Genomic DNA, 19,136 nt, shown 5'->3' with positions numbered 1-19,136 from the left:
GCTGGGCCTGTAAAATCTCTGCAACTCTGCTGCTTGATACTTGAGTCTGAGGACAGTTGTCTTGCCCTAGCCTTGAGCCTGTAAGACCTGTGTAACCCATCGGACAGTTTTGTTTTGTAATGCCTGAACCTGTACATTATGTACAAACCTGAGAGATATCTCGTGGCTGAGCACAGAGCCTCTCCTGTTAGTGTAACACATGGAATAAAATATCTGTCTGTGAAAAGTATCTATAAACCCCTTTACAATGTGTCCAAGTCTTTCAAAACCTTGAGAAGAGCCCCAGTTTCCACCTCACACCTACTAAAGCTGGCCTCACATCCATTGCGGCTGAGATTTCAAGGTGCCTTCTCTTCAAGATTTCCAAATCTTGGTCATATAAGGTATTCAGTTCTTGTCCCCCATATACCCCACCCTCTCACCGCCCCCTGAATCCCGCCCATTCATTCACTCGCCTCTCGCTGAGCCATTACCAGCCCTACGAGCAAAAAGTACGTAGAAAGAGAGAAAAAAAAGGGAAAAAATATCGGTCGCTAGGCGACCGGGCTCCCGTTGCTAAGGCCGCGTGGGCGGACAGACGCGTTAGTAACCGTGATGAAAGAATTTCGTTCAGAAAAAAAAATCATAAAGAAAAGAAAGGATGTGATGGGGCGATGGGGGATAGGTGATATAAAAAAAAACAAGAAATCCGCATTAAACATCACATCGAGAGAGCAACTTTCAACCACCTGTGTTGGAGGTTCTTCGTCACCAGTTCGGCACCCTCGCTCCCCACCTCGTACTGCGGCAAAAGCACGCGCCAAAGACAGGAGTCCGCAATCTGGTCCGAATGCTGGCCTTTCCCGCCAAAATAGGGGCTGGTGGCGATCAGACTTCCTGTAGCTTCTTGGCTCGACCTAGTGTAACAACTGGGTGATGTGGCCTGACACGGAAGGTTGAGGTTACCAGTTCGGTAATTTCCCTGACTGTACTGACCCTACTGATTGTAACCAGTCTCCAACTTTGTCTGTACCTAGTATGTCGAGTGCCCAACAGGCACCCCCCTGCGCCAGGCGTCAGAATCATCGGGGCGTGTTCGCTTTGATCATTGAGACATTTTTGGGAGTTATGAATTCAATTTCAAAGACCATAAAATAATAATACAAGTGTTTGAGAGCCAAGAAGGGTGGTCATTGTGGCTTTTTAGGACAGGTTCATATCCCCAATGGCTTAACAAGGGTGACATGGGTCCTAATGCAAGGAAAAAGGGCAAGCCTGTCTCCAGGTTGAATAGTAAGATACAACAATATTTGGGGTGTAGTAGGGCCCTCACAGACTAGGGCCTCACTGAGTCTGCAGCTGACGCACCGATAATAGCACTTTAAGGTGAACTATGTGTTTGGTGTGTGTGGGTAAACAATGTGAGTAGTGAGGTGAAGGTGAAAAAAATATAAAAAATACCTGGCACGTGAGTACAGAAAAATTTATTAGGTCTCCGGCTGGTATTATTAAAAGAGTGCTGTGATGGTTGTGGTCTACTGATTAGGGTAACCCAACCATGTCAGTGCGTCGACATGTTTCGGAGTTTGAAGAACTCCTTCTTCAGGACGAGGATGTGCACTACTTATCCCCACCTTACTCACATGTGTGTAGATATAAAAGTGTGCTCTACAAAAATAGGATATGGTGAAAATGTACCTATCTATGTTTAAAGTAAGGTCCGTTGCGCCCAATTGGCGATTCAAGACACCTGTAAATACAAAAGTCAAATAAAAAACAGGAAATTACATGTTTTTTGAACTTTTTTGCTGTGTAAATACACAGGGGGTAACAAGGAACAAAAGTGAAGGTCCAGGAACCCTGAAAAATGAAGAAAAAAAGGAAAAACGAATAACACAAAGAACAGGACACACACTCAGGCATAATATCTGGTGGGACCACTAAGGGTAAAGTTACTAATACAAATGTATTGCTTACTTATGGGAAGAGGTTAACATGGCCTCATGAGCCACAGCGTGTTGGGGGGTCCGTTCTGCCAGATGAGGCAACCTGTGAGGTATTCAAGGAAATGGATCAACATGATGTAAACCCTCGTTCATGTTGAAAGTGTTACACACCACATCCACACATTCATACACACTCACGGTTACTCTCAGGGCTTCCTGACTTCCTCCCTCTTAAACGCGGCTCCGACGAGTGAATTACGAGCTAACGGGAGGGTTATTTATAGTCTAGAAGAATTCAATTGGCTGCTAATTGAAAACGGAACAGGCCCATAAATGTATAATGCTTGTGGGCTCTTTGTCGCTTCTGCGCGCATCAGGGATGTGTTCCCGTCTGAACACGCATGCGCGTAGGAGTAGTGGGTTCCGGCCGCGCATGCGCGATTTGATGGTAGTGTATCATCGCCGTTCGCTGGTGCGCAAGCGCAAAGGGAAGACGTTGTTGGTCTTAGTGTCCGGAGGATGTTACAGCGACTACTTTTGGCGAAAGCTACAGGATATAAACAACTGGAAAAGCTCGAATGAGGTCAAACAAACTGATCCATTCGCGAGGGATAATTGGAACAGACTCCTATCAGTACAGAAATCGTGTCTTTAGCTACTGTAATATGTAGAAATCCTTAGGGGAATGGGTAACAATACAGTTCCAGCTTATGGCTTAATCAATAGAGAATGTTGGTCAGGGAATTGACCTGGGTGAATTAAAAAGTATTATAACAAATAATAAATATAAATATAAGGGGACAGAAACTTGATACACAGTTACATGAATTCTGATCACAACCCCCTATTGAGTTGTAGGTGCAGTTATTCCATCTAAATCTAGTTAATACAGCACGGTCACCTAAGTGATGAGTTAGGCTCATTCAGGTAGATGGTCGTTAGTAGGCGTACTTAGCAGGTCTCATGGGTTTCCTAGCGTACTTGACTCCATGGAATGGAGTCGTTCAACCCCGTCACGTCTGAGCCCAGACGAAACACCCATCTCTGTTCTTTCTCAAATAAACCTCTTTCTGATGGTAACTGCTCAATAACAGTCCAATGTATGTCATTCACACAGTGCTGTGCTTCAAGAAAGTGAGATGCCATTTTTGTTGTCTGTTTTTTGCACCTTACATTGCTCTTGTGTTCGTTAATTCTCGTTTTCACTGCACGTGTGGTCATTCCTACATACTCCTTGCCACAAGGGCACGTGATGAGATATACCACATTGTGGCTGTTGCAATTCGTGACAGCACGTTGTTCCCATTTTTCGCCATTCTTGAATTCCAGAGTCAGACTCTTCTTGGTCAAATGGCAGTTATTGCAATTCCCACATGGGTAGTGCCCATGTAGTCCTTTCAGCCTTGTTTGCTGTACTGCATTGGTTTTCGGTCTAGTGTGGACCAGAATGTCCTTCAGGTTTCTTCCCCTTCTATGGGCAAAGATGGGTTTTTCCAAATCCAGATTTACACTGGTCAGGATGCGCCAATGTTTGTTTATTAGTTTGGATACCTGGTTCGACACAGGATTGTAGGTCGTAACACAAACCGGTCTGCCTGATTCCTCTTTTGGTGGGTTGTCATCCAGCAGAGCTTCACGGTTATTGTTCCTGGCTCTTTTCATTGCCCGGGTAATGATCTTGTCTGGGTACTTTCTCTGTTGTAGTTTTTGACTCAGGTCCAGAGCCTGGATTTTGTACTTCTCCACATCGCTGCAGTTTCGCCGTAGGCGAAGGAACTGCCCATATGGTAGGTTCTCTCTTAGGTGACGCGGATGAAAGCTATCGAACCTAAGGAGGCAGTTCCTTGCCGTTGGTTTGAAGTGCGTCTCTGTCTTTAGGAGGCCAGCTTCATGATAGATATTCAGGTCAAGGAAGACCATGGATTCATTGGACTTTTGATGAGTGAACTTTAGAAACTCATTTTGGGTATTGATCCATTCCATGAAATCCATGACTGATTGGTTGTTACCTTCCCACACAACCAACACGTCATCAATATAACGTTTCCAGGATAGGATTTTGCTCCTGAACGGGTTGTCTTGGTGAAGGATTTTGGTGGTCTCTAGATGGTGTACGTAGAGACCAGCCAAACTAGGAGCAAAGGTGCTCCCCATGCTGGTCCCATGGCGTTGTAAATAGAGGGTACCCTCATACTCAAAAAAATTTTGGGTTAGGGCCATAGAGATGCACTCCATTACTACGCCTCTTGGGGTGTGGTAAAGCCATTCTTTGCTGTATAGAACTTCCTCAATGATGTTGAGGGTTTCATCGTGTGGGAGACTGGTGTATAAGCTCTCCACATCGAGGCTCAGTAAGATCTGAGAGGAAGGGTCAAAAGGATGGTCTTTCAGTAGTTTGAGTATGGCTTTGGTATCCTTGAGATACGTATCAGTGGCCTGTACCAATGGTCTCAAGAAGGCATCTGCGAACTTGGAGAGGGGTTCTAATATTGATGAAATACCCGACACGATGGGGCGACCAGGGGGATTTTCAAGATTTTTATGAATTTTGGGTATCGTATAAAAATACGGTGTTCGTGGGTTTTTTTGTGTCAAGAAAAGGGCCTCTTTTTTCGTTAGCCAATCATGGCTTAGAGCTTCTTCAGTCATTGCGCCCACTCTGATTCGTATGGACTCTGTGGGGTCTCCTTCCAGAACCTGATAGTTCCTTCTGTCTTCGAGGAGTCTCCTGCATTCCTGATCGTACGCCGTTGTTGTCTGAATCACAACGGCCCCGCCCTTGTCCGCGGGTTTTATAATGATCAGTTTGTTTTGTGATAATTCTCTCACAGCTTGGTTCTCAGCTCTACTCATGTTTTGAAAAACCCTAGAGTCCGTTTCCACTTTGCCTAGCTCTGACATTACAGCTTTCTCAAAAGCTAAGACTTCAACTGGAAGTTGGTTATCCTGTGGAGTAAAGGAAGATTTTGGTTTCAAACCCGTGTCGGATGTTTCGACTCTGGGTGCTTGATTGTGAAAGAAGGCCTTCAGTTTGATGGTCCTAATAAAATCCTGGACCTCCTTGTGTAAAAGGAAAATGTCAGGCTTGTTCGTGGGTACGTAGCCTAAGCCTTTATTCAATACTTTTTCTTGTATTTCAGTTAGTGGCCACGGGGATATGTTTATGACTAAGTTCCTCTCTTGCTGGTAGAGGCTTGACCCGCTGTCATGCTCCTGGTGTGCATTCTGGGGTCTGATTCTGTCACTGGTTGCCAAGTGACATTGTTTCCTCGTTTGTTCCGTCCCCTGTTCGATCCTGGGCCCCACGATAAAAAAGATTGTGGATTTTGTTGTTGGACGATTGGTTGATCTTCCCCCCATTGTGGGTACATTGGGCCCATTGGTGGTGGGCCATATTGATATTGTGGAAATTGGAAAGGGCCCTGAAATGGGTTGAACATGGGTGGTCCTTGGAAACCTCGCCATCCTCTTTGGCGTGGATACTGGTTTCTCTGTTGCCGATATCCGCCCCTTTGTTGTCTTTTGTTCCTAAAACCCCCAGAGTTATTACTGGAAGAACTCCCATCTGAATTGACGCTATCAGCATCGCTGGTGTTGCCACTAGCCACATAATCTGCTTTAGTGTAGGGGTAAGCCCATTCTGCTGTAAAGCGGTCTTTATCCTTTTTAAATTTGTTAAATTTACTCTGTTTTAAGGTGGCTTCGAAATCAGACATTTGTTTATTAAGCTCCTCCAAGCCTTTCTTTAAATCAGCCGGTTGGATATAACCTTTCAGCTGGACTTCCAATCTCTGTATCTCAATCTTTAGTTCTTGGGATTTTTTACTCGCCGTCTGAACTATCAGTACCAGCCAGTCTCTGGTGCAGTGCCAGGAGATTAAGGACCATGCTTTTTTGAAGGCCAAATCGTCTTGGAATATGAAAGGTTCATTTTTCACTAGTAGGCCCTGAGGGGCTAGTTTGTTCCTTAAGTACTCCCTCATGAGTAGACCATGTAGGGCAGCTCTTATCTGTACCTTCCGTACATTCGTTAATTCGTCCCAATCTCCTACTGTGGGGGCAGGGTTGTCGGTGCTTAGACCCTCGAAAGGATTGTCCTGCGCCAAAAGTCTATCGATCTCATCCTCAGTGAAAGTTAGCCCGTGTTCATCCTCCATGATGGTTGTGATGGATGGTAAAGATAATGTTGGATGTAAAGTGTGTCGTTCAAAAAAGTGTTATTCGTTAAGGGAGGGGCTCCCACAGCTGTGCGCTGTCATAAACAATCTTTAACAAAAGAGGGAGAGGTAGAGGAAGGTGTGGATTCTGTCTCCCCTAGTAAGTATCATAAACAAAAGGAATCCACAAGGTGGAAGGTGGTTGCTACCACAATGGTGGGGAGCAACCTGGGTTGTTAAAATACCCCTCACACACCAACAGGCCCCTTGGTGTCATGCTTCATCATCGGGGTCTTTGCAAACCTCTACGGAATGCGGCGTGCTACGACTTCACGACTACGCAGGAGCACTTTAAGGTGAACTATGTGTTTGGTGTGTGTGGGTAAACAATGTGAGTAGTGAGGTGAAGGTGAAAAAAATATAAAAAATACCTGGCACGTGAGTACAGAAAAATTTATTAGGTCTCCGGCTGGTATTATTAAAAGAGTGCTGTGATGGTTGTGGTCTACTGATTAGGGTAACCCAACCATGTCAGTGCGTCGACATGTTTCGGAGTTTGAAGAACTCCTTCTTCAGGACGAGGATGTGCACTACTTATCCCCACCTTACTCACATGTGTGTAGATATAAAAGTGTGCTCTACAAAAATAGGATATGGTGAAAATGTACCTATCTATGTTTAAAGTAAGGTCCGTTGCGCCCAATTGGCGATTCAAGACACCTGTAAATACAAAAGTCAAATAAAAAACAGGAAATTACATGTTTTTTGAACTTGTTTGCTGTGTAAATACACAGGGGGTAACAAGGAACAAAAGTGAAGGTCCAGGAACCCTGAAAAATGAAGAAAAAAAGGAAAAACGAATAACACAAAGAACAGGACACACACTCAGGCATAATATCTGGTGGGACCACTAAGGGTAAAGTTACTAATACAAATGTATTGCTTACTTATGGGAAGAGGTTAACATGGCCTCATGAGCCACAGCGTGTTGGGGGGTCCGTTCTGCCAGATGAGGCAACCTGTGAGGTATTCAAGGAAATGGATCAACATGATGTAAACCCTCGTTCATGTTGAAAGTGTTACAGGGAACTTTGGAACGCCAAAGTCGGAGTACACTTGACTTACTAATGACACGGACTCGTGTGTGACACATATGGAGACGCAAAGCTACTAAGAATAAATATAATGTGATATATACTACGGGTCAGAAATCGATCACTAAGGTATAAACGGAAAAGAATTACGGACATTTGAATTGGAATTTACGAGTTTGGATAGATCCATATACTTTTGAGCACCAATACTATATAACCGAATACTATTTGGTGAGGACATAACAGAGAATATATTGAATGGAGATGAATTCATAGATTGCTACGTGAAGATGAGTTGAATATAGACATCCACCACCAACTAGCCCTGAAGAAGTCAAACTTCCTATACGGATTTGACGAAACGCGCGTTGGCTGCGAGCAACTATTTTTTGGAGATTGGACTTGATCTGAATGAAGATTGGAAAATAAAAAAGGAATAGGGGAAACCATTCCTTATTTGCGACTCGCAATTTGTGAGTCGCAACAAAGAAATGGGTAGGAATCACAATTTATTTTGTGAAACCTACGTACATTTCATTTTGCGAGTCCATAATACCAAATCGGTATAATTCGCTATTATGGGCTCGTAAAATGCAATGTTGATACATCTGGCCCTGTGTTTCCGTTTACTGTTGCATATGTAAATTAGCTTACAGGAGCACACTTTTAACAGTGAAATAATTCCAGGAGAAGGAAACAAAGCTGTCCAGATTAGAGAAGGTGGATGAGGTGCAGTCAGAAGAGGAAGGTAAACATTGACAAATGCATCTCCGGCTCCTCCCCCTCACGAGGAGGATGGCGGCAGGTAGCTGGCGTCTCAGCAGCTCCTGCCTTTCGTGAATAACCTGTGCTTCCCGGCAGTTTGGGACGGCGGTTTGGAGGCATTTTGGAGGCATTTTCCAGCAAAGGTGGCGAGACGGCAGTAAAAGCTTGTCCTGTCGGGATTTCGATTCTATGCCTGCACAAACTCTGCAGACTAAGCAGCATAGCGGAATAGCGGGTCATCGGGTGTGGTGATTTCAGGCCGGCAGACCAGCAATTTGCGATACTTGCGACGCCTGTTCCCCCCCAAACCGGCTTTCACCTCTGTGTTGGTGGCGGCGGGTGAGTCCCACTCCTTTTTTAAAAACGCACAGACTTTAAAACGTGCACAGCGGCACCAGCAGCTGGCTGGCTGGTTCAGGATTTCGCACAAGAGCAGAAGGGGAAAGAACTCTCTCGTTGTACTGCCACACACTGAGGGGATCCCATTTTGAACTTTGTTTGCCGCCACGTACCTGGGTCTGCTGGGTCTGCTGGGGGCATTGTGTTTAGCCCGCTTGTGTGTCCGCCCCCCTGATTTAGTTACAAGGACCTGGGACCGGGACAAAAACACACTGGATTCGCCATGTAAGGGGATGTCGGTCTTTGATAAGGGAAGACATAACAAGAGCTCAAAGAAGGGGGTCAGATGACAACAGCACAGACATTATTGAGTTAACACTCACCAACCAAGTGCTTGCCGAGGGTCTATTAGTACTTGATTTCAGAACCCTCCCGCCAGGCTCTTCTGCGATTCAGTTTAGGCGATTTCCAACAATGCGAACTAATGAGGGGAATGACCGTGCCTACCCTGTAACTTCGGTGGAGCATTCTGCCCTGGATTCAAATGATTGACTGCTCCAGGTCAGTAACTCCACTAGTAACCATGCTTGCATCCTTGTTGAAGCCAATGTCACAGGTATAACATCTCCTTATTCACTAGTCCAACACAATGATTTCCCCACGATGCTCAATGCTAACCAGAAAGACAAACCAGCTAGTGCCGGGGATCTTCTCCCAAAGCCACGTCTATTTGAGGCTCAGCTCCCCGAAGTATTACCTCAGGGAATTTCAAAATTATTTCTTGATATAGCCGGCTTACGTAATAAATGATCACTTCCCGACTGGAATCACCTTATAGATGACCACGAAATATGCATTTTTCAAGAAACATGGAGCTTAGAACCATTGTATAAATCTGGTTACTTGTGTTTCTGTGTACCAGCAACTACTGTAGGGCGTGGCCGCCCATCTGGGGGGCTTATGGTATGGGTAAAGATTGATCTCAATTGTAGAGTTACCCAACATCCTTGTTCCACCCCGGATTTGATGAGGCTAAACGTGAGGGGGCCAACAACTGATAACACTATTGTATTATTCAACATTTATGCAAGAGGTACAAGAGGTGGAATAAAGTCCCCAACTATATCTATTTTATCCAACGAACTTCTTTCCTGCCCTATTAATTCTTTTGTCATCGTTGCAGGAGATTTAAACTCCACCTTTGAACCCCTGGCTCCTGATGACATCACTGGAATAGAGGTTGAGGATGCTAGATGGGGCATACCATCACAAACTATCCCGCCAGTTAAGAAATGGTCACCGGTGGTTATCCAACTAAACGCCCTAGTATTAGAATTTTGGCTAAGGGCTGCACATGGGCGTACGTTTTCGGACGCTTTGGGAGCCAACACTTTCAATAGGATTCCAGGTTCCTCGAGGATTGACTACATTTTGGTTGACAGGAGGCGTTGGAGATATATGATCGATATGATCATTATTCCATCTATTGATAGTGATGACAATCCCTTATCCCTCTCTATGATGGACTTGTGGCCCAGTGGGGAAAATTCTCCCAAAACTGGCCCCATGATGTCCACAAAAGAAGTTTTACCATCCAATTGCAAGAGGTTTGTCAAATGGCCAAAGATTGTAATGAATGAACAGAAAATGCGAGCTTTGGGGTAGATTCTGAGTAACCAGACCACTAAACTATTTACAGCAAGTTTGAATAAGGATGGATTTTTAGTGGCAGAAGCGATCTATGTAGATACCGTCGACCAGATGGGCTCCCTCTTTATAGAGACTCGCCACCCCAATAGGCGTCCAATGGTTCACAAATCATCAGTATTATGGTATAATGAGGCATGTAGACAGAAAAAGACTTTATTGATATCTGGTATCAAAAGTCATAATGCTGTTGAGGTATGTCTGGCCAGATTGGCATATAGGCGGGTTGTGGTAGAGGCCAAGAGGACCTGGGAGGAAACACATTGGACAGATCTAAAGGATGCTAGTCTGTCTAAGAACAGTGAGCCGTTTTGGGGTCTGGTCAGGAGATCCAATGGGCGGGACCCTGACCAAATTCCGAATCATATTACTGACAGGGAATGGCATGATCACTTTAGAAACCTTTATGCGGGTGATGAGAGCCATCATGCAAGAAGGAGTCCATATTGCTCCCCATTTGTACCTTTCCCAGCGCCTTTTGATCCCGTAGTGAAAGGTGAGGTGGAGTTCGCCATAAACAAGATTGTCCCGGCCAAAGCCCCTGGCCAAGATGGGCTACCAGGCGATTTATTCCGAGCACACCCCGGAAGATGGGCCACATACTTCGCTCTTCTTATCAATGCTCTCCTGGAAGGGGCCCCTGTCCCCGACTCATGGAAGGGGGCGGAAGTAATTCCCATTTATAAGAAGGGCTCCCGGGAGGATCCTGCCAACTATCGACCCATCAGCCTTATTGATGCTGGTCAGAAGGTGGTTGGCAGGGTCCTTTTGGAGAGAATTCTCTCCTGGGCCGAGGAGAATAGTATCTTGTCGCCATTCCAGGCAGGCTTCAGGGCATGCACAAGTACGGTCGACCAGGCCTTTAGGCTGGCCCTTCTACACTGGAAAGAGGTGACCATTGGTAAGGGCAGTCTTTATCTCGCTTTTATCGACCTAAAGACTGCCTTTGACCTGGTCCCTAGAGACCGCCTTTGGTCGGTCCTACAGGGGATGGGGTTTCCACAGCCCATCTTAAATCTTCTAGTCCGCATGCACGAGGACAATTATGCCCGAATCAGGTGGGGCTCACAGGAACAAAAAACAGAAAGAATTCCTGTGAATAGGGGTGTCAGGCAGGGATGCGTCATGGCCCCCACCCTTTTCTCACTGTTTGTTAACGGGTTGGTCTCCTTTTTGCTGGAAATAAATGCCGATGCCCCTGTTCTTGCGGGTGATAAAGTGCCTGCTTTACTTTTCGCGGACGACACCCTACTAATATCCAAAACTCCAGTCGGACTGCAGAGTTCTTAAATAGGTTCCTTCTTTTTTGTCACCAGAGGGGCCTAATAATTAACACCTCCAAAACAAAGTTTCTTTACTTTAATGCTAGTAGGTCAGCAAAGTCTACCCTTACACTAGATGGGGCACCATTAGAGTGTATTAAAACTTTTGATTATTTGGGAATCAGAATCTCTGATAACTTTAGTTGGCGCTCACACATTGACAAAATGGCCCTGAAATTCAAGCGCGTTGTGGGCGTGCTAGGAAGGGAACATCATGCCTCAAAGTCCAGGCCAATTGCTCCCGCTCTTGAGATTTATGCTGCCAGGGCCGTAGGTTCGGCACTGTATGGTGCCGAGCTTTGGGGCTTCGACAGTGTCGATCCCATTACAAAAGCGGAAAATCCATTTTTTAGAGAACTGACCTCACTCCCACAGGGAACCCCTACCAAGCCACTTCTAAGCGATCTGGGACGCCGTCCAATTAAGGATATTACCACCCTATGCCCACTCCTCTATTGGGCACATTTTGGCGAACACCAGAGCTATAAAAATATGCTGACGGCCTTAGAGAAGTGATGAACTTGGCGGGATCGCATAAGATCAGTTGGTTAACAAACATGAAAAAGTTTCTTTTGGCTCTGGGACTTAAAGGGGCGTGGGAGTCTGAGACCCCGTTGACCAAGGCAGAGATCAAGGGTGCCTATTGGGCATGGGTGGACAATCAGGAAACCAGAAACCCTAGTACGAGTAGGCTGACCAAAGAGTTCCGTCAGCACAAACAGGTGTCCCGCTTGGAGCCCTATCTTGATTTTATTCAGAAACCCAGGGATAAGGCAATTTTTATTCAGTTTAGATTAGGCTCGCTCCCTGTGCGCGAACACACAAATAAATGGAAGCCACCCCATCAAACCCTTTTAGATTGTCCATACTGTGAAGGTATTGCCGAAAGTGTCCCACATCTTTTGTTCGTATGCCCAGCCTATACCAACCCAAGAACTAAGTGGCTGAAACCGATCTGTTGGCAGGTTGGAACTAGGAACTATCGTGAAGCCCTTAGAATCCTGCAAGCTGACGCCAATACAACTTTCGCTTGTGGTGTGGCTAAATTTCTAAGCTGGGCTTCGGTGATAAGATCAAAGGGGATGGGACCCGATTGAAGTTTTTATCTCTTGAAGATGGAAAAAATATAAAAAAGAAATATATATACTATTTGTATCAAAGCGGAGATAGTTTAATTCACTTTTAACTATTAGTTGTCTGTGTCGTATAAAAATGCTATTTATTGTTTTAATAATTACAATGAATGACCCACTCGGGTTGTGGTATGTAGTTGACTAACTGTTTAGAGATTTGAATAGTCACTATACTGCCCTGTACAATATACTGCACCCTTTGAGAGTTGTATTTGTAAGATCCCCTAACTCAACGTTTATGTGTATCCTTTTTAAAGTGAGTTTTTAAAGAATTTGTGAAATGTTTTTAAGATATTTTTATATCGAAATAAAGTTTTGTTGTTGGTAAACATTGACCAGCTGTGGAATTTGGAAATGATGTGCATAATTGTCGTGGTTTCTAAGGAGCAGACAGAGAAAGAGGTTATAAAAGATACATTTTTGTAGGCTTCAGTAAGACCCATGCAAGAGCAGTGGAAATTACCAAAAAGCACTTGAAAAGTAAATTATAGCATTTATGTAAGGTCATGCTGGTGTAGTTGAAAGAACATGGCTTGCTATTCACAGGAATTTAGCTTGTACTAGCACACAGTGTAAGAGAAGGGTAATTGGGTTTAGCAAATGTTGGGCTTTGGAAAATATTAAAACAAAGGTAATACTGGAGTGTCTTTTTTGGTGGTCTGGGTGTAGACTCGGATGTGTTGGAGCAGAGGTGCTCAAACTGGGACTCTGTGGCTGTATTACCAGGGGAATACAAATGCCTCAAAAGCTACTTGTAAATTAAGATGGCCTGGAAGCGTGACTTTGTTTATTTGGTGCATTTCCAAGTTGTTTTTATTTACATGCATCGGCTGAAGTGCTTTGAAACGGATAGGAACTGCGATCTGTGTTGTGGCGGATGTGTCTTAGCTAAAAAGAACCACATATTCTGTGTCTTGTTGCTTTTTCACCTTCAGGTAACTGCATATAAAAACACACATACCTAAAAATGCAAAATAAATGCAAGTTAAACAAATTGCTGGGAAATTGAGTTTTTTTGTTATGAAACTTTAATTGGTTAATGCGATCACGACAAATGTCTGATGTGTGATCAGGGTCACCGAATTGAAACTGATTGGTGCAGTGGGGAATAGCGACCGGTGTATTTATGGTGATTTGAGTTCCCACCCTGTAACAACAAGCTCTCTGAATATATGTCAATATTTTAAAATTGCATTATGCACAGTTTAAGAGAAAACAAGTGCTCAATACATTTTGTCACCATAAAAGTTACTCTATCAATTAAGCCTAAACTGACTCCCAATCAGCCTTTTCATTTTGTGATTAACTAAATGCAGATATTTGCATTTCATTCAGGTAGCAGGCACCCTATTTCCTCTTTAGCACTCTGTCCCTTCTTCAGCTTCTCAACACAGGAGACCCCTAGGTCTCTCCCACCTGTCCTCCCTTCAGTTCTACCCAGAGGTATCTCAAGGTCCGCACTAATAACTGAGAGACTGATGAAGGTATGGTAACTGATTTTGTCAAATAAAAAAATTATGGCTATATTGGTCCCCATAGATCCTACCAAATTCGCCTCAGTTCAGATGTCTTTTCAGGTGTGTCGAGGAGGATGTTGGCAGGAGGGGACCTGCAGGGTCGCATTCAGACCCAGACTAGAGCCCTGTGCGTCCTGACCCATGGGGACTCAGAGTAATTTCATAGGTGAAATAGCAAAATATTGAGATACATGCATAACATCAGAGATGGCCCACAGGAGGGGCGGTATATGGGGCTCATTTTATGTTTACAAATGGATAGAGACAGCTTCCATAGAGGGATGCCTCAAGGAAGATGGGGAGATATTGGGGCTCATTTTTCTAAAGGGCCAATAACTTCCATTAGTGCAGCGGGTGCAGTGGCACTGTGGCCAGGGGTATAAGGGGCCACTTCAACCAAACTATGTCTGTCCTGTAATCAAAAAAAGGGGATATGCGTCCATGTACCTTGCTTGGATTAGGGCCCATGTCAACATTGCTGCACAGGTGACAAGGCTGAAGACACAGGTCGTGAAATTCTTATACAAAGGAGCAGATAGCCTACTTTGGGCCTCATGCCTCGGAGTAATAGCCATTGGAATGGGCAGTGGAGACAGCCTGCTTCCCAGGACTTTTAGGTATCATTGGTTCTGCAGGTGCAGTTGTACTGGAGCCCATGGGTGTAAGAGGCCCAAAAAGCCCAAATTACTAACTTTCCTTTCCTTTAGGGCCTATTGCACCCTTGCTGTGCCAGTTACTTTTTATTTTGGACCAATGGGTTAGGGAGGGGGGGTGGAAGCAGAGGAGACAACTTTGCTGGGACTCAGTGAGATGGCAGAGAGCAGTATGAGGCAAGATGGGGGATCCTTGTTTTTAACAAAGGGCAGAGGAGATGTTCCACTTGGCAAGGCAGTAGCTATCACTAGTGAAGCATGTGCAGTGTTACTGGGGCCCAAGGGTGTGAGAGTCTTACTTTACAAAAGAGACTTAGGGTCTCATTTTCCCATGCTAGAATTAGGGCTGATGGTACCCTTGCTGTAAAGAGGGGTCAACACATGGGAACTCTTTTTTTTTTTAACAGGCAGAGATTCTCTTTCAAGATGATGGCCAGGAATAGTGGGGAAGGAGTGAAAGTGGCAAAGGATAGATCTTGCTACTCAAGACTGCAGTCAACATTAGTGCAGAAGTTGAAGTAGCAATGAGTGACATGTTCGTAGCACCCCAGTTGTGGGGAGTAATGCTAATCGGTCCACTCCTGTTTTTGTTTGATATATTTATTATTTTATAGATCTTAGATTTAGCCTGGATTAAGAGCTGCAGAAACGATTCTGATGAAATTATCACGTAAATCCTACCCTCCGCACTCTACTCTGCCTCTCCCGCACCCCAATACTTGCATTAGGTTTTGGAAGGTGCCCGTCTCAAAAACAATTTCCTTAGTGTGGCTCGGAGCAGAAACGTTTGAAGAGAGAAAAGTGAGTTTTCACTATAGGACTGCAACATTTCTTTTGAATAGTGGGCACATGGAAGCATTAGTTAAGCTCTTTCCAATCATAAGGCTGGGACTTTAGGACTTTCCACCAAATTCATTGAGATAAATGGTATACCCTCAGATGGGATCGGATCTAAGGCCCAGACTAATCTGGGAAAAAGTGAACCATACAGTCAATTGGCCAGAGCGGTTGTTACACCATGTCACCCAGCGTGGCCTATCAGTTGACTCCTAATCCCAGGGACCATTTAGATTGCAGCACCAGTGTTTCCCAAGCAGAGTCCTAGGCTGCTGCTGGGAAACTGGGAGGGACTACAGAGGTATCCCCTTGATGGACTTCAAGGGATTATCTTCCTTCAATCCGGTTTACCTCAGCTTGGAACTATAACACTGGTTTGTCCATGGATCCCTAGAGACTGCCTTATCAGGTTCGGGATTGACTAAATACTGGAACAAGAAAAGCCACCTCCAAAAATCTGCTCTAAAATAGAGTCCAGTACATATACAGGTCACAACAGACACACACATCAATTATACATGTGTACTAGTTTTAAACAAAAACATATTTTTTTAATTATTTTTATACTGAAACATTTAATTTTCCATATTTTCTTGTTTTATGAATTAGTCCATCCATATATGTATTTAGTCAAGCACATATCTACAATAAAGACATACATTTTGTAATCTAATACTCCCACCCGTCACATACATATCATCCAGACACTCAACCTAGAACATACCATTCACATTTCATCATTCATTCCATCAAGTTAAAACATACATAGCACCTTCAGATGGAACATCCTATAATCAATGATCTCAATTTCAAAAACACAAAAATCAGCTTATAAATACAGTATCAAAATGTCTCCATATTACATCTCAGATGACACGTTTTGAAGTATTTATGCATATTTAACTTTTTCTTCTTTTCACATGTATATATATATATATATATATATATTAAACATCTGGATTGCTTAAATCCTTGATAGGTGTTCCCAAGCTTAGGTGCTGGTGCGGGCATGCGTTTCGGTGCTAGTGACCAAAAGTCCACTCATCTTCTTCAGGGCACATACTGATTGAGTATGTAGAACACCCAAAAAAAAGGGGGGGAGGAAAGCAAGCTTGCTTTGAATAGGATAAAATCCTATGAGGGAGGCTACTCTGAACCAGGGACAGAAAATAACGAAGCCCCGAATTTACTCAGGAAGAATTGGCAACTTCACTCCATGTCTATTGAAGGAATCCAAGACTGATGGAGACATCAACACTTATAATCCGTATCCCTAGTGTGGCAGAAATGTAAAAATGCAATCAAGAAAGAATGCAGCAGATAGCGCACTCAACTCCTAGGGCCTCGAGGTCCCAAAAACCAGGAATTCACAGGATTGGCAAAAGCAGGCTAATTAGAGGACTCCAACAATGTCCCGGCCACGCCTCGAGTTGGTGGACGCGCTCACCGCAAACAGCAAAACACGAGCCAGGATTGACTAACCACCAAACAGGCAGGCCTCCCAGTTGGCCAGTTGCATTAGAATTATCTGACCCTTACCAACTATTTAAAAGGTATACCCCTTCTAAGTATGGAGGTTTGAGGGGGTTCTCCCCAACTCAGTGTTGGACTGTTTCCACAAGACTTCAGGAGCCCTAAAACCTTTTGACTGCAGCAGTTTAATCAGTGTACATCAGTAGGGAGCGATGGTCCCTCACCTAGCCGGATGCTTTATGTGGCACTTTTACCCAGAGGAGACTTCAATATTTTGAGGGTTTAAAAATCAAGCTATGGACTTTGGCTTGTTTTATAAAATGAACAGAAAAGAAACCTAATGCCATCTAAAGCTGATCCTAGTTGTGCCTTTAGGACCTACACCCTCCATTGCCCCCCCCACCCCTGTGTCATACCTCTAGAATAACCTCCATAAACTCCCAAGTTAAAACTTTCAGCACCAAGTACAGCTCTGGAGATTTTCTATAGAGATGAACTCTCATAGGACAGCATAGGCCTTTAATCTCCAAAGAAAAGTAAAAAAAAAAGAAAGGGCTCATACAGTAAAGACGTGTTTTCTTTTTTATTTACATTTTTTTTCAATGTTTTCGAAAAAGAAAAAATAAACCACAAACATGGACAAACTAGCAGTACAATTAATTCAAATAACATATTGTACGGTGATCTGGAATGGCATTATTAATTTATGTGTATACAATTTGTGAAACATATGGTTGAGTCTTTTCAGAGATGTACATTTACCAGCGTTAATTTATGCAGATTTGCACAGCTAATCATGCTGTAACAATTGCCTGATAAATGCAAAGACAGCAAGAGAGATTAAACTAAAAGCATAAAAAGAAATTAGAGACAAGTCTACGGTAACATTGTTATTGAAGACTAGAATGTTATATCAATTTAAAGTCAGCTATAGGAAGAGAGAGGGAGCATACCTGCGGAATGAAAGGACTAGATACTTTAGCCTGTCACTTTTTTCTTAATATCTGCTGTCGTTTTATTTTACGCTGTATACTACAGTTTGTTCTTTTTGGGGTACCAATGCTGGGTGGGTGTTGGTATTGATTATGTGTGTGATAACAGATAATTTTGTATTGTATTTTGCTCAACCTTGAAACAACGTTCGATGATCTGGGCCATGAGAGACTGACAAACTCAAAGAAGCTATGAATACTATCTGGCTGGAGACAAAAAAAGGCCAAAGAAAGAAAAAAACAAGGTAACAGCCAGTCTCCATTTATAAACGTAGGGCCTGGAAGGAAATCCTCATATGCATTGGAAGCAACCCAATCCAACTTCAATTTAGGAAAGAGCAGGAGACTCACCCCTCTAAAGAACACTACATCACATAGTAGTAACAGTCCACTACTGCTCTCATTGACTGGCTCTTTGCCTATGACCCTGTTCAGTGCTCTGCTGCCTTTTGGATATGTTGGCGCTTTATAAATATCACATGCACAGACATGCATTGGACATCTAACTCTATGTTGCAGAGCATCCTGGTCAGTAGATAAAAAAGGAAATCTCACCTTAAATCCTGATTGGTAATCACTCCTGCATTAGAACCTTGGAAATGCTTGTCAAAGTGAATGCATGGTAAGTGGGTTTACTCTGACAGATCACTTTGTGTAGTAAACATGTTATGCAATTTACCCAGGCGCCTATGTACCTATAATAATATCATTGCTGGAGTGCAAGGAACTCTACTGCAGAAACCTCGACCCCTGCCAGGCACTTCCATTTTGGTAAGAATTTTCCAACTGGAAAGTCTCTGAACCACAGCTGAGTTTGCTTGCATGTAACCTCTTAAATACTTCTTTTATATATTGTTTGATTTCTCCTTTTCCAGCAATTCCCAACTTTACTGCATTTTAAGCAAATTTGGGAAGTGATTGTCAGATGTAATTTTAACTTGAATTTGGACCCCTCGTCCCCAGGTAACCCTGTTTTTCCAACTTGGGCAAGGATGGACACTTAACTTGGGTCAAGGCAGTCTGAGAACCAAACCTCATACTAAGCTGCTGACTACTTACTGCAGGCTGAAGACACCGTGGATGGTTTGCCTGTCACATCAATCACCTGCTGGTCTTGGGTCTCAATTCCAAACTGACATACCACAGTGCCTCCATTTACTACGGGTTTTGATGGTGCTTACGCGCCACGGCCAATCCGCTGCCCACCACTGCACTGTGCTTG

This window comes from Lissotriton helveticus, chromosome 9, assembly GCF_964261635.1.
Source record: "Lissotriton helveticus chromosome 9, aLisHel1.1, whole genome shotgun sequence".
In the NCBI taxonomy this organism is placed as follows: domain Eukaryota; kingdom Metazoa; phylum Chordata; class Amphibia; order Caudata; family Salamandridae; genus Lissotriton; species Lissotriton helveticus.
Note: the sequence above shows the minus strand (reverse complement) of the source record.